Source organism: Cherax quadricarinatus, chromosome 39, assembly GCF_038502225.1.
Source record: "Cherax quadricarinatus isolate ZL_2023a chromosome 39, ASM3850222v1, whole genome shotgun sequence".
NCBI classification, from domain to species: domain Eukaryota; kingdom Metazoa; phylum Arthropoda; class Malacostraca; order Decapoda; family Parastacidae; genus Cherax; species Cherax quadricarinatus.
Window position 1 is genome coordinate 7,147,037 of NC_091330.1, and position 14,793 is coordinate 7,161,829.

Sequence of the window (14,793 nt, forward strand, 5' to 3'; positions counted from 1 at the left end):
CCCCCACTGAAACTCTCCTACCCCCTTCAGCTTTGTTTCGCTTAGGGCCAGGACATCCAACTTCTTTTCATTCATAACAACAGCAATCATCTGTTTCTTGTCATCCGCACTACATCCACGCACATTCAAGCATCCCAGTTTTATAAAGTTTTTCTTCTTCTCTTTTTTAGTAAATGTCTACAGGAGAAGGGGTTACTAGCCCATTGCTCCCGGCATTTTAGTCGCCTCATACGACACGCATGGCTTACGGAGGAAAGATTCTTTTCCACTTCCCCATGGACAATAGAAGAAATAAAGAGGAACAAGAGCTATTTAGAAAAAGGAGAAAAACCTAGATGTATGTATATATATATTCATGTACGTGTCTGTGAAGTGTGACCAAAGTGTAAGTAGGAGTAGCAAGATATCCCTGTTATCTAGCATGTTTATGAGACAGAAAAAGAAACCAGCAATCCTACCATCATGCAAAACAGTTACAGGTTTCTGTTTCACAGTCATCTGGCAGGACGGTAGTACTTCCCTGGGTGGTTGCTGTCTACCAACCTACTACCTGCTTGTATATATGTGTACTAATTGTATATATGTGTACTAATACCTAAATAAACTTAATTACCTAGGACTCCTCGACCCCGTGGCTTGGCTGCCAAAGTTACACTTAACCACTGTATTTCCTTGTACTCCTATGTATCATGTTTTATTTATTTATTTATTTATTTATTTATTTATTTAGTAATTTTAGCATACATACAGAGGTACAAAAAAATACAGGTAAGAGCAGCATGCCAAAGCCACTTATATGCATAGCATTACGGGCTGGCTTAAAATTAACTTAAGATTAACTAAGCAATGATGAAATAAGTTATAAAACATTATTGTAAACAGATAACTATAAAGCACAAATGAGTATTACAAAGACAGGTCATATGGTTGCATGCATTGCTGTACATTCAGTCGAATGGAGTATTCTGTTAGGTAGTGTATTTAAAAAAATAATAAGTTAGATTGGGTCCTAGGTTTAACATTTGTGTGATATAATCGTGAGTAACATTTAGGATATACAATTTCTAAGGTTCAGTTATTCAGTATTTATTTGGCTTTGAGTGAGTAAGTGATCTTTGAGAAGAGACTTGAATTTATAAACAGGTAGTGTTTCTTTTATATTTACAGGTAATGAATTCCAGATTTTAGGGCCTTTTATGTGCATCGAGTTTTTGCATAGCGTGAGATGGACACGAGGAACATCAAAGAGTGATCTGTGCCTTGTGTTATGGTCATGTGTTCTGTTGAGATTGGCAAGGAGATGTTTGAGGGGAGGGTTAATATCAGAGTTAAGTGTTCTATGTATGTAATAGGTGCAGTAATAAGTATGGATGTTTTGTATGGTGAGTAGGTTGAGTGTTTTGAATATTGGTGGAGTGTGCTGCCTGTAGTGAGAATTTGTTATTCTAACTGCAGCCTTTTGTTGGGTAATTAGTGGTCTGAGATGGTTAATTGTTGTTGAGCCCCATGCACAAATTCCATAGGTGAGATAGGGGTAAATAAGAGAGTGATAAAGGGCCAGGAGGGCTGACTGTGGAACATAGTACCGTATCTTCGATAGTATGCCTACAGTCTTGGAAATTTTCTTAGAAATTTGTTGTATATGTGTATGAAATTTGAATCTATTATCAAGGTGGATTCCTAAGAATTTTCCCTCTGTTAGCTTTGTGATAGGTGATCTGTTTATCGTTATGTTATGAGGTACATCTGTAGCTCTGTTACCAAACTGAATGAAGTAGGTTTTGTCAATGTTTAGTGTGAGTTTGTTAGTCCTCATCCAGGTAGATATTTTCTGTAATTCGGTGTTTACAGTATTGGCTAACGTGACTGGGCTCGGGTGAGAGAAGACGTATGTAGTGTCATCTGCAAAAAGTGTGGGTTTGAGTAATTGCGAAGCATTTGGTAGGTCATTTATGTATAGGAGAAAGAGAAGAGGGCCAAGGACACTTCCCTGTGGGACACCAACTGTAATTGGTTGAGCGGAAGAGCTTGCCCCATTTGCGTACACATATTGGCTTCTGTTGCTGAGGTATGACTTGAGGTAGTTGAGGGAGTGCCCTCTAATACCATAGTGTGAGAATTTTACGTAGAGCAAGTCATGGTCAACTGTATCAAAAGCTTTACGTAAGTCAATGAAGATCCCCAGTGGGACTTCTTTTTTCTCTATTGCAGTGTATATATGTTCTAGCATGTGTATAATAGCATCATTAGTATTTTTATTAGGCCTGAATCCAAATTGGCAGGGGTTGAGAATGTTTTGGGAGATGAGGTAGGAGTAGATTCGTTATGAATTAATTTTTCGAAGATTTTTGAGAGAGGGTGTAAATTGGATATTGGCCTATAGTTATTCAACTCAGTTTGGTCTCCTCCTTTATGGATCGGGGTGACCCTTGCTATTTTGAGAGCTGTAGGGAAGGTGGAGGATTCAATGGATTTGTTAAAGAGTGTTGCAATGATTGGTGATAGTACTTGTGACACTTTTTTGTATATAAAGGGTGGTAAGGTATTTAAATCTCCTGCCTTGTTTTTTAGTGCGTTGATAATAAGGGAGACTTCGTATGGGTTAGTCGGAGCTAGGAACAGTATGTTCGGGTAGTTGCCAGTGAGGTAGTCATTTGGTGGGGTATCTGAGCTTGGGATTTTATTGGCAAGGTTTTGTCCTATAGTGGAGAAGAAATCATTGAGTCTGTTTGCTGTTTCTGTTGGTGGGAGTTGGGGTTCATCTGATTTTGCTAATTTTATTTCGCTATTTCGTGATACTGTATCTTATTTGTTCCCAGAATTTGTGATAGGGTCTTCCAGGTCTTTTTTATATAACCTCGTAAGTTGGATAATCTGTTCTCATAATACAATTTTTTTGCCCTTCTTATCAGGCTGGTTAGGATTGACGAGTAACGTTTTGTTTGGTCTTTGGTTATGTGACCCATTCTGTACTGTTTTTCATATCGGTGTTTTGTATTTATGGATTTGAGAATGCTGGGTGTTAGCCAGAGACTGTTCAGTCTCTTAGCTGTCATTTGTTTAGTTTTTTAGGGCAGTGCTTGTTATAGAGGTATTGGGTCTTTTTTAGAAAATTATTAAAACATTCATCAATATCTGTATAGATTTCTAGCTCAGTGTGCCAGTCAATGTTTGTTACTGCTGTTGTGAAGTTATTAATGGCTGCCTCATTGTGAAGTCTGAAGGTGACTTTAGTAGTGTCCTGGGGTATTTTACCAAGAGTTGTTATGAGGAAAGTAGGGTAGTGGTCTGTCGTATTATCTGTAATTATGCCTGATTTTAAAGGGGATATGGTGTTGGTCCAGATGTGGTCAAGTAGGGAAACACTAGTCTCAGTAACTCTTGTAGGTTTTGTTACTGTTGGTAGCAACATGCAGTTACTCATTGTGTTTGTGAATTCAGTTACATAAGAACATAAGAACATAAGAACGAAGGAACACTGCAGAAGGCCTACTGGCCCATGCGAGGCAGGTCCAAGTCTCCTACCGGCTTAAGCCAATGCACCCAACCTAGTCAGGTCAGGTCACATTGACTTAAGGGAGGAACACGGCAACCGACCTGGTAGCACAAGCTATCAGGTCTAACTCATACCCACCCACATCTACTCATGTATTTATCCAACCTATTTTTAAAGCTACACAACGTTCTGGCCTCTATAACGGTACTTGGGAGTTTGTTCCACTCATCCACAACTCTATTACCAAACCAGTACTTTCCTATATCCTTCCTGAATCTGAATTTTTCCAACTTAAAACCATTGCTGCGAGTCCTGTCTTGGCTAGATATTTTCAGCACAATATTTACATCCCCTTTATTTATTCCTGTCTTCCATTTATACACCTCAATCATATCCCCCCTAATTCTATGTCTTTCTAGAGAGTGCAGTTTCAGGGCCCTTAGTCTATCCCTGAAACTGCACTCTCTAGAAAGACGTAGAATTAGGGGGGATATGATTGAGGTGTATAAATGGAAGACAGGAATAAATAAAGGGGATGTAAATAGTGTGCTGAAAATATCTAGCCAAGACAGGACTCGCAGCAATGGTTTTAAGTTGGAAAAATTCAGATTCAGGAAGGATATAGGAAAGTACGTGTGGGTCCTGGTCTTGCAGGAGATTTATATTGAAGTCACCTGAGAGTAGTAAGTGATCTTTGTTCATGCGTGCATCAGTTATCATACTTCCTAGGTTTTGACTAAATTGGCTAATGTTTGATTGTGGAACTCTGTAGATGTTTATCACTGTGAGAGGTTTTTGTAGGTATTTGGATTTGAATTTAGCTATTATATATTCCCCATGTTCATCCCTTGTGCAAGTATTAGTGATACATTCTAGTTGGTCTGAGTAGTACGTATATAGCTGTGCCACCCCCTTGTTGGTCTGGCCTACAGTTGTGTATGGCTGTGTAACCAGGAATGGTATAGACATCTGTAGTATCAGGCTTTAGCCAGGTTTCAGTTAGTGTGATGATGGACATATTGGCATGCAAGGAATTTAGTAATGCTAGGAGGTCATCGTAATGCTTGCTTAAAGATCTGATATTGTAGTTAAAGATAGTTATGTTGTTGTTGGCTCTGAGAAGTGCCTTTGATTGTTCTGCTATGTAGTAATTACAGTAACTGTTTGAATCATTTAAGTCATTAAATAAGAGGTTGGTATCAGGATCAATGCTTGTAATCATAAGATTTGTAGTGAATCTATAGTTAGAATTAAGTATAAAACAAAGTAAATATTCTAAAGCTAAAAAAATAGCACCTGAATTATTTAACAAATGTAAAAATAATGAGCTAAGGTAGTTTTTTAAAGCTAAAATAAAGGAGACAATATAAAAGGGACTAAAATAAACCATACCCCCGGCCGGGATTGAACCCGCGGTCATAGAGTCTCAAAACTCCAGCCCGTCTTAGGGACTAAAATAATTTGTGGTGAACATATAAAGTGATGATCAAATAATGGAGCTTGGGAATATGATAGTAGGTAGTACTTTAAAGGTAATTCTTTAAAGTTAGAATTATAATATAAAATTATAATATAAAAGGGACTAATATTAGTTGTGGTGAACAATAAAGTGGTAATCAAATAATTGCACTAAGGTCTAATATAATGACTTTTGTGGAGTTTATGTTTTGAGCTAGAATGAGCTATAGTACAACTAGATTTAATCTAATAATATAAAAATACAAATTAAAAATAGCACCAGTCTCTCACTATTAATTGCAATATGGTCTAATATAACGAATTTGGTATTGACTATAGTACAACTGAGTATAATCTAATAATATAAAAAAGGCACAAGACTCTCAATTGTAATTGCACTAAGGTGTTATATAAGTTGTTTACAAGAATTAGAGTATAACTAGATTTAAGTTGACAAGATAAAATATACAAGTTAAGGTAGCAAAAGAATAAAAAAAGTAGAAAAAAAATATATGAGGTAGTTGGTACTAGTTAGCAAAAGATAGTTAAGGGCCTTGAACAATAATATAATTGAAATATACACTAATTGCATACACAATATAGTCACTAAGATATGAAAACAATCTTAGAGTAAGAATTATAATATAAACTTATAATATAAAAATACAAATTGAAATGGTACTTGCAATTGCACTAGAGTCTGGTATAGGTTGTTGACAAGATCAGGAGTATAACTAGATTTAAATTGACAAAATATAATTCACAATTAAAGTACCAAAAGAATAATAGTAAAAAATAACAACGGTAATGTCTTGGTTATTATATGATAGTAAGATGGTAGACAGGTACACAGGTACAAAGGATAACATAAAGGTTGGAGTTGAATATACAAACTTGAAAAAATGTTATGGGAAGTATAAAATAATGTTTAATGTACAAAAAGTAAAATTGACTGGCAGTAAATATGGTGTTTAATTAAATTTTAGTATGTAATAATGATTACAAAAAAGTGAAAAAGTAATGTTTATTTCATTCAATATTGCACTGGTAGTTATACTAGAGGTTATATGGCAGTACAAGGTAATTAAGAGTACTCTAAGATAGTAAATGTGGTATTAAAACAGGTAAAGGTAATTAGACAAGTAATGGTTATTAAATGTCAAAAATGTTAAGAGTAAATTGAAATTATAGTAAAAATGATAATTATTAATTTTAGTAAGTAATATCAATTGATAGTATTTAAAAAAAATGAGGTAGTAATATGGACAGAGAAAGTATCAATTCAGCTAATGTTTAAGCAAACAATAGTAAATAAGAAAATTACATTAGGTGACTTATGCTTACTAGTAAAATCACAAAATGAGGTAGTTGATTATTTAATTACTAAGAGATTGTACAATGAAATTAGAACAATAATGGAGCAAAACATACACTACACTACATAGGGTTTTAGGTTGGACATTGTTTAGTTATTCTCTGTAAGATTAGTATCCCTGAGAAATCATGATAGATCATTCTCGTTCGTTATTGTGTACAGTTGACCTACATTTGTTTTCCTAACAAGAATTTTCCCATCTCGTGTGAAGTATTGGTGTATTGTGTCATTATTCTCCCGTTTAAGTTTTCTGACTCTATACAGGAGGTTCTGACGTTTTTTGGTAAGACACTCGTTTATGTATACCTCTTTCTTTACTTTAATAGATGCTATAATTAAGTCTTTTTTCCTGTCATGTGAGTGGAATCTAAGCATAACACTTTTTCTACCATGGGATCCTAGTAACCTGGCTTCTTTTATTTCAGACTCTGGTACAATAACACTTGTTTGGTCCTTTATGATCTGCAGAGTAAATTCTTTACTGTTTGTTTGGTTCCCCTCAAGGAAGGTTCCTTGATGTTGGTGAGGGGCTCTTGATTTAGGGAATTGGATCTGTGCTCCAGTTCCCCGAATTAAGCCTGAATGCCTTCCACATCCCCCCCCCAGGCGCTGTATAATCCTCCGGGTTTAGCGCTTCCCCCTTGATTATAATAATAATACTGTTTGTTTGGTTCATATCACTGGGAAAAAGTGGACTGTTTACTATTACTGCGTCCGATAGTTTATCTTTTTCAGTTTTATCTTCTTGGAGAGCAAAGTAGTCACTGAACTGGTTATCTAAGTTGTTCTTCCATTCTTTTACTGCTTCTTCAACCTTTGTATTAAGAGATATTATTTGTTGGGTATGGCTATCTATGACTGCTTGGATGGTCTTGTCACAGTTAGTCATTCCTGGTAAGAGATAAGATAAGATTTCGTTCGGATTTTTAACCCCGGAGGGTTAGCCACCCAGGATAACCCAAGAAAGTCAGTGCGTCATCGAGGACTGTCTAACTTATTTCCATTGGGGTCCTTAATCTTGTCCCCCAGGATGCGACCCACACCAGTCGACTAACACCCAGGTACCTATTTGCTGCTAGGTGAACAGGACAACAGGTGTAAGGAAACGTGTCGAAATGTTTCCACCCGCCGGGAATCGAACCCGGGCCCTCCGTGTGTGAAGCGGGAGCTTTAGCCACCAGGCCACCGGGGCCACCGGGGAAGCGCTAAACCCGGAGGATTATACAGCGCCTGGGGGGGGGGATGTGGAAGGCATTCAGGCTTAATTCGGGGAACTGGAGCACAGATCCAATTCCCTAAATCAAGAGCCCCTCACCAACATCAAGGAACCTTCCTTGAGGGCCCTGGTGTTGATAACTTTTGTTCAAGACTGAGGATTTTGTTCTCGAGTTGTGTCATCCTGGTGTCTTGTTTTGTTAGCGTCTCTCGAAGATTCATATTTTCAATAACTAAGTTGGAGATGTATGTTTTTAGGGTATCTGGATCGTTGGTCATACCTGAGAGACTACTTGGTAGGTTGAATCCGGGGAAGAGAGGGGAGGATGGGCTGGTGGCAGCCATGTTTGTTGTTATTGTTGTGGTGTCGCCTTGAGTGGTGGTGAGTGGGGTGGTTGCTGGGCCGGCGTCCTCCTGGCTACACTTGTTGAATAGTTGATTTTTCGGTGTTTTCTTGCTGGCCTTGGTGCTGTTTCCTCTTAGATTGCGCCTCATAATACTACAGGAATTGTTGTAGTTAAGAAGTTGTAGTTATACAAATCTTAGGGTTACGTTGTTCGGCTGGCAGCGGGGTGTTGCTTTCGGTTCGTGGGCAGTCTTCCTTTGGTCTCTATTATTTTCGATTTGTAGGTTTCACTGTTGGTAATCTTTGGTCATTCTGGGTGCTACGTTGGGTAGTGCAGTTTTGCTTGTAACTAGGTCAGTTGGAGAAAAGTACGGAGCTTGGAAGTCGCTGCTGCCGCTGCCGCCGTTTGTAATTATTATTATTATAATCAAAGGGGAAGCGCTAAACCCGTAGGATTATACAGCGCCCGGGGGGGGGGATGTGGAAGGCATTCAGGCTTAATTCGGGGAACGCCGTTTGTAAATAAATAAGTAAATAAATAATAATTATTATTATTATAGTCTAGAGGACCTTGGTCAGATATGTTGAAGGCAAGGGGTGAAGAGAACCATTAATACAATACAATTTTTAGTTATTCATCTGGTACAAATAATGAAGTTTACATATAATAAAACATTCGAAGGCACAAAAGAAAGCCACTAATTATGCAATGCATTTCGGGCAAACTAATCCTAATGCTTAAACGTTACTTAATATCTAGACCTAGGCAATTAAGTACAATAAGAAAGGTAGCTAATGAACAAATGGTCAGTTACAAAGTATTACCTATAATTTCAAATTGATTTACTGGTCAATTTTGTGGAGTTACTGAATAAAGATGGTGAAGATACAGCAAATACTTACGGTACAATAAATATCCAGTTCCTCCCAGGACAATATTTTTTGCTTCTAAGTTTAAAGATTCGGCTTATGAAGAATAAAAAGGCACAATAACGTGACTGGAATAATACACAAAAAGTAACCTGCACATAAAACAACTTAAGACGACGTTTCAGTCCGACTTGGACTGGGTCACCATCTGGAAAAGACCCGGGCCGGGACAAGACCGGCAAACCTACAAGAAGACTTGGACCATTACCTATCCACACGGTATGTGAATAGTTAATGGTCCAAGTCGAACCAAAACGTCTTCATAAGTTTCTTCTTCCTATGTGCAGGTTAAATGTATATTCGGCTTATGAATCACGTGCAACCCTTAAGCCCAGTGGGCGGACAGTGTCTATACCCCAATGGAAATAAGTTACTTTGACTTTTTTTGGGGGGTGGGGGTTATCCTAGGTAATCTACATATATATTGCTGTGTATGATAATTTATGTAATTGTATTTAGGTGTACTAATACCTAAATAAACTTAATTACCTAGGGCTCCTCGACCCCGTGGCTTGGCTGCCAAAGGTCTCGCTTCACACACTCAGGGTCCGGCTTCGATTCCCGCGGGGTGGAAACGTTCGATGCGTTAAGTAAGTTTATTCAGGTATACACAAATACAGTTACATAGAATTATCATACATAGCAGCATATGTGTAGACAACCTAGGATAACCCAAAAAAGTTAGTCAGTGACTTATTTCCATTGGGGTTTCCTTACACCTGTTGTCCTGTTCACCTAGCAAGTAGGTATCTGGGTGTTAGTCAACTGGTGTGGGTCGCATCCTGGGGGACAAGACTGAGGACCCCAATGAAAATAAGACGGACAGTCTTCGATGATGCAGCCTTTCTTAGCTTATCCTGGGTGGCTAACCCTCCTAGGTTAAAAATCCGAACAAAATCTTATCTTAGCTTTTCCAATACGTACTTATTTTAATAATAATACAATGAATATTGATGCAGGTTGTTGTTGCCTTAAACATGGTATGTATAGACATCGGTTCTGTAAGGAAGCGACACCTGACGTAAATGGGAACTTATTGCCATTTCTCTTCCCAAAGGAAACTTAGTTTCCTTTATAATTTTCGCTCATATTTCGGCAATATGTTCCCTTCAAAACTACCATTAGAAAACATCTTATCTCCGTCAACTAATTACATGAATACCACCTGGTGGTTCACACTTACACTCACTCACCTACTTGACCATAAACACAGAAATATCAATCTTAATCATAAAATAATGAATCCTAACTAGTCATAAGTTGGCCTGTGATACTCCAATACTGAAACTATGTATTGTGCGAAAACAAAAGCATTCACATTGCTAAACTCACAAACTAGTATTTAGTCACTTAGCCATAACACCAACTTACCTCATAATTAGTAATATTTTAAAGTTAAGAATTAATCTAAGTCTGCCCGAAATGCCTAGCCATGCTAGGTGTTCTAGTGGCCCCCACTGTAATTAGTATTTTAAAACATGTAAACCACACAATATCCAAATTCTGTAAACTCAACATTGTAATCCTTACAGAAAATAAACTTGATTTAATTTGATTTGATTTGATTTAAACACCCGGCCAATACAGATGTTAATGATGCGTGAGCTGTGGTCACCTCTACTAACTCCTAACAACAACCACATCCTGTGTATAATTTTTTTTTTTTACTCTAGTCTTGTGAATTTAAGCTTGTAAGGACGCTTCGTTGCCCCTATCATTGGTGGTAAAGTACTACAATCGTTTTTTAGAACACTTGTGCCTCCTTGAAGGTAAGGATTAATACGTCATATATCACACCGATTGTAGGGCTATGTTAGCCCTCGTACATAATTAGAAACTTTACAATAATTTTACAGTACTACAGTAAATTATTTATAATTTAATCTAATGTAACCCCTTTAAATCGAAGTGTGACTTATTTTCTATAATGTATACCTGTAAATAAATGCTTAAAACATCCACTAGAAATTTATAAATAAACAATATATATATATATATTTATTTATATATATATTTATATATATATATATATATATATATATATATATATATATATATATATATTTTATTTATTTATTTATTTATTTATTTATTTATTTATTTATTTATTTATTTATTTATTTATTTATTTATTTATTTATTTATTTATTTATTTATTATCACACTGGCCGATTCCCACCAAGGCAGGGTGGCCCGAAAAAGAAAAACTTTCACCATCATTCAATCCATCACTGTCTTGCCAGAAGGGTGCTTTACACTACAGTTTTTAAACTGCAACATTAACACCCCTCCTTCAGAGTGCAGGCACTGTACTTCCCATCTCCAGGACTCAAGTCCGGCCTGCCGATTTCCCTGAACCCCTTCATAAATGTTACTTTGCTCACACTCCAACAGCACGTCAAGTATTAAAAACCATTTGTCTCCATTCACTCCTACCAAACACGCTCACGCATGCCTGCTGGAAGTCCAAGCCCCTCGCACACAAAACCTCCTTTACCTCCTCCCTCCAACCTTTCCTAGGCTGACCTAGGCCTTCCTTCCACTACAGACTGATACACTCTTGAAGTTATTCTGTTTCGCTCCATTCTCTCCACATGTCCGAACCACCTCAACAACCCTTCCTCAGCCCTCTGAACAACAGTTTTGGTAATCCCGCACCTCCTCCTAACATCCAAACTACGAATTCTCTGCATTATATTCACACCACACATTGCTCTCAGACATGACATCTCCACTGCCTCCAGCTTTCTCCTCGCTGCAACATTCATCACCCATGCTTCACACCCATATAAGAGCGTTGGTAAAACTATACTCTCATACATTCCCCTCTTTGCCTCCAAGGACAAAGTTCTTTGTCTCCACAGACTCCTAAGTGCACCACTCACCCTTTTCCCCTCATCAATTCTATGATTCACCTCATCTTTCATAGACCCATCCGCTGACACATCCACTCCCAAATATCTGAATACATTCACCTCCTCCATACTCTCTCCCTCCAATCTGATATCCAATCTTTCATCACCTAATCTTTTTGTTATCCTCATAACCTTACTCTTTCCTGTATTCACTTTCAATTTTCTTCTTTTGCACACCCTACCAAATTCATCCACCAATCTCTGCAACTTCTCTTCAGAATCTCCCAAGAGCACAGTGTCATCAGCAAAGAGCAACTGTGACAACTCACACTTTATGTGTGATTCTTTATCTTTTAACTCCACGCCTCTTGCCAAGACCCTCGCATTTACTTCTCTTACAACCCCATCTATAAATATATTAAACAACCACGGTGACATCACACATCCTTGTCTAAGGCCTACTTTTACTGGAAAATAATTTCCCTCTTTCCTACATACTCTAACTTGAGCCTCACTATCCTCGTAAAAACTCTTCACTGCTTTCAGTAACCTACCTCCTACACCATACACCTGCAACATCTGCCACATTGCCCCCCTATCCACCCTGTCATATGCCTTTTCCAAATCCATAAATGCCACAAAGACCTCTTTAGCCTTATCTAAATACTGTTCACTTATATGTTTCACTGTAAACACCTGGTCCACACACCCCCTACCTTTCCTAAAGCCTCCTTGTTCATCTGCTATCCTATTCTCCGTCTTACTCTTAATTCTTTCAATAATAACTCTACCATACACTTTGCCAGGTATACTCAACAGACTTATCCCCCTATAATTTTTGCACTCTCTTTTATCCCCTTTGCCTTTATACAAAGGAACTATGCATGCTCTCTGCCAATCCCTAAGTACCTTACCCTCTTCCATACATTTATTAAATAATTGCACCAACCACTCCAAAACTATATCCCCACCTGCTTTTAACATTTCTATCTTTATCCCATCAATCCCAGCTACCTTACCCCCTTTCATTTTACCTACTGCCTCACGAACTTCCCCCACACTCACAACTGGATCTTCCTCACTCCTACAAGATGTTGTTCCTCCTTGCCCTATACACGAAATCACAGCTTCCCTATCTTCATCAACATTTAACAATTCCTCAAAATATTCCCTCCATCTTCCCAATACCTCTAACTCTCCATTTAACAACTCTCCTCTCCTATTTTTAACTGACAAATCCATTTGCATATATATATATATATATATATATATATATATATATATATATATATATATATATATATATATATATATTATATATTATATATATATGCAGGACAAGCCATGGGGGGGGTGGAAATCTTTAACTCAAGTACTTTCATACTTCTCAGTGTTATCAGGAGTTGTGCAATGTTGCAAGGGAGCAACCAAAGCAGGGAGAGAGGTCTCAGATTAGCGTATGTTTCACTGGCCACGGTGACACCTACTCTACTCTGAGACCTCTCTCTCTGCTTTGGTTGCTCCCTTGTAACATTGCACAGCTCCTGAAGACACACTGAGAAGTGTGAAAGTACTTGAGCTAAAGATTTCCACCCCCCAGTGGCTTGTCCTGCATAGTTAAGATCAGTCTGCAATTGTTTGCATGTATGTATGTATGTATGTATGTGTATATATATATATATATATATATATATATATATATATATATATATATATATATATATATATATATATATATATATATGTATATATGCGCACAAGGAATTCGCAAGAGCAGGCGAAATTTACACAAACACTGATCTCTGGCTGAAGGAGACTCGAACCTACGAACCTTGGAACAAGGTACGCAGTGCTATACCATTCTTACCACACTGGACAATACCTTGGCATCCAGCTTGCGCTAGACTTTGATCTAAGGCAGCCAGCTTTCAGGGAGAAGGCTTACAGCTTTTCATCTCACCCCCTGCATGCATCAGCAAGGAATTCGCAAGAGCAGGCGAAATACAGTGGACCCCCGGTTAACGATATTTTTTCACTCCAGAAGTATGTTCAGGTGCCAGTACTGACCGAATTTGTTCCCATAAGGAATATTGTGAAGTAGATTAGTCCATTTCAGACCCCCAAACATACACGTGCAAACGCACTTACATAAATACACTTACATAATAGGTCGCATTCGGAGGTGATCGTTATGCGGGGGTCCACTGTATACACAAACATTGATCTCTGGCTGAAGGAGACTCGAACCAGAGATCAGTGTTTGTGTATATTTCGCCTGCTCTTGCGAATTCCTTGCATTGTTAAAATCTCTAGTAATGCTGATGCATGCAGGGGATGAGATGAAAAGCTGTAAGACTTCTCCCTGAAAGCTGACTGCCTTGGATCAAAGTCTAGCGCAAGATGGACACCAAGGTATTATCCAGTGTGGTGAGAATGGTGTAGCACTGCGTACCTTGTTCCAAGGTTCGTAGGTTCGAGTCTCCTTCAGCCAGAGATCAGTGTTTGTATGTATGTATGTATGTATGTATGTATGTATGTATGTATGTATGTATATATATATATATATATATATATATATATATATATATATATATATATATATATATATATATATATATATATATATACATACATACATACATACATACATACATACATACATACATACATACATACAAACACACACACACACACACACACACACACACACACACACACACACACACACACACACACACACACACACACACACACACACACACACAGAACTGGCAGGGAAGCCAGTTAATGAGATGATGGAATATGTAGCAACAATGTGCAAGGAGGCTGAGGAGAGGTTTGTACCCAAGGGTAACAGGAATAATGAAAAAGCCAGGATGAGCCCATGGTTCACCCAAAGATGCAAGGAGGCAAAAACCAAGTGTGCCAAGGAATGGAAGAAATATAGAAGGCAAAGGACCCAGGAGAATAAGGAGAGCTGTTGTAGAGCCAGAAACAAATATGCACAGATAAGAAGGGAGGCCCAACGTCAATATGAAAACGACATAGCAGCAAAAGCCAAATCTGACCCGAAGCTGTTATACAGCCACATCAGGAAGAAAACAACTGTCAAGGACCA

At 37.9% G+C, this 14,793-nt stretch overlaps 1 protein-coding gene and 1 long non-coding RNA gene across 6 annotated transcripts in view; one reads left to right on the forward strand and one right to left on the reverse strand.

Moving 5' to 3' along the window:
- The window catches only part of LOC138853765 (uncharacterized), a 20,966-nt gene extending 12,677 nt beyond the window's left edge, over positions 1 to 8,289 (reverse strand). Inside the window, exon 1 of the long non-coding RNA XR_011392916.1 lies at positions 7,826 to 8,289. This is a non-coding gene — a long non-coding RNA (uncharacterized lncRNA). The remainder of the gene's footprint in view (positions 1 to 7,825) is intronic.
- Positions 7,914 to 14,793, forward strand: part of MED30 (Mediator complex subunit 30) — a 21,812-nt gene continuing 14,932 nt past the window's right edge. The window contains exon 1 of one of the 5 annotated variants that reach the window (XM_070092334.1): positions 7,914 to 7,926. The gene's annotated coding sequence lies outside the window, so the exon portion shown is untranslated. Of the gene's footprint in view, positions 7,927 to 10,388; positions 10,590 to 14,793 lie in introns of those variants that run through there. The other 4 variants (XM_070092332.1, XM_070092335.1, XM_070092331.1 and 1 more) reach the window with 4 other exon arrangements.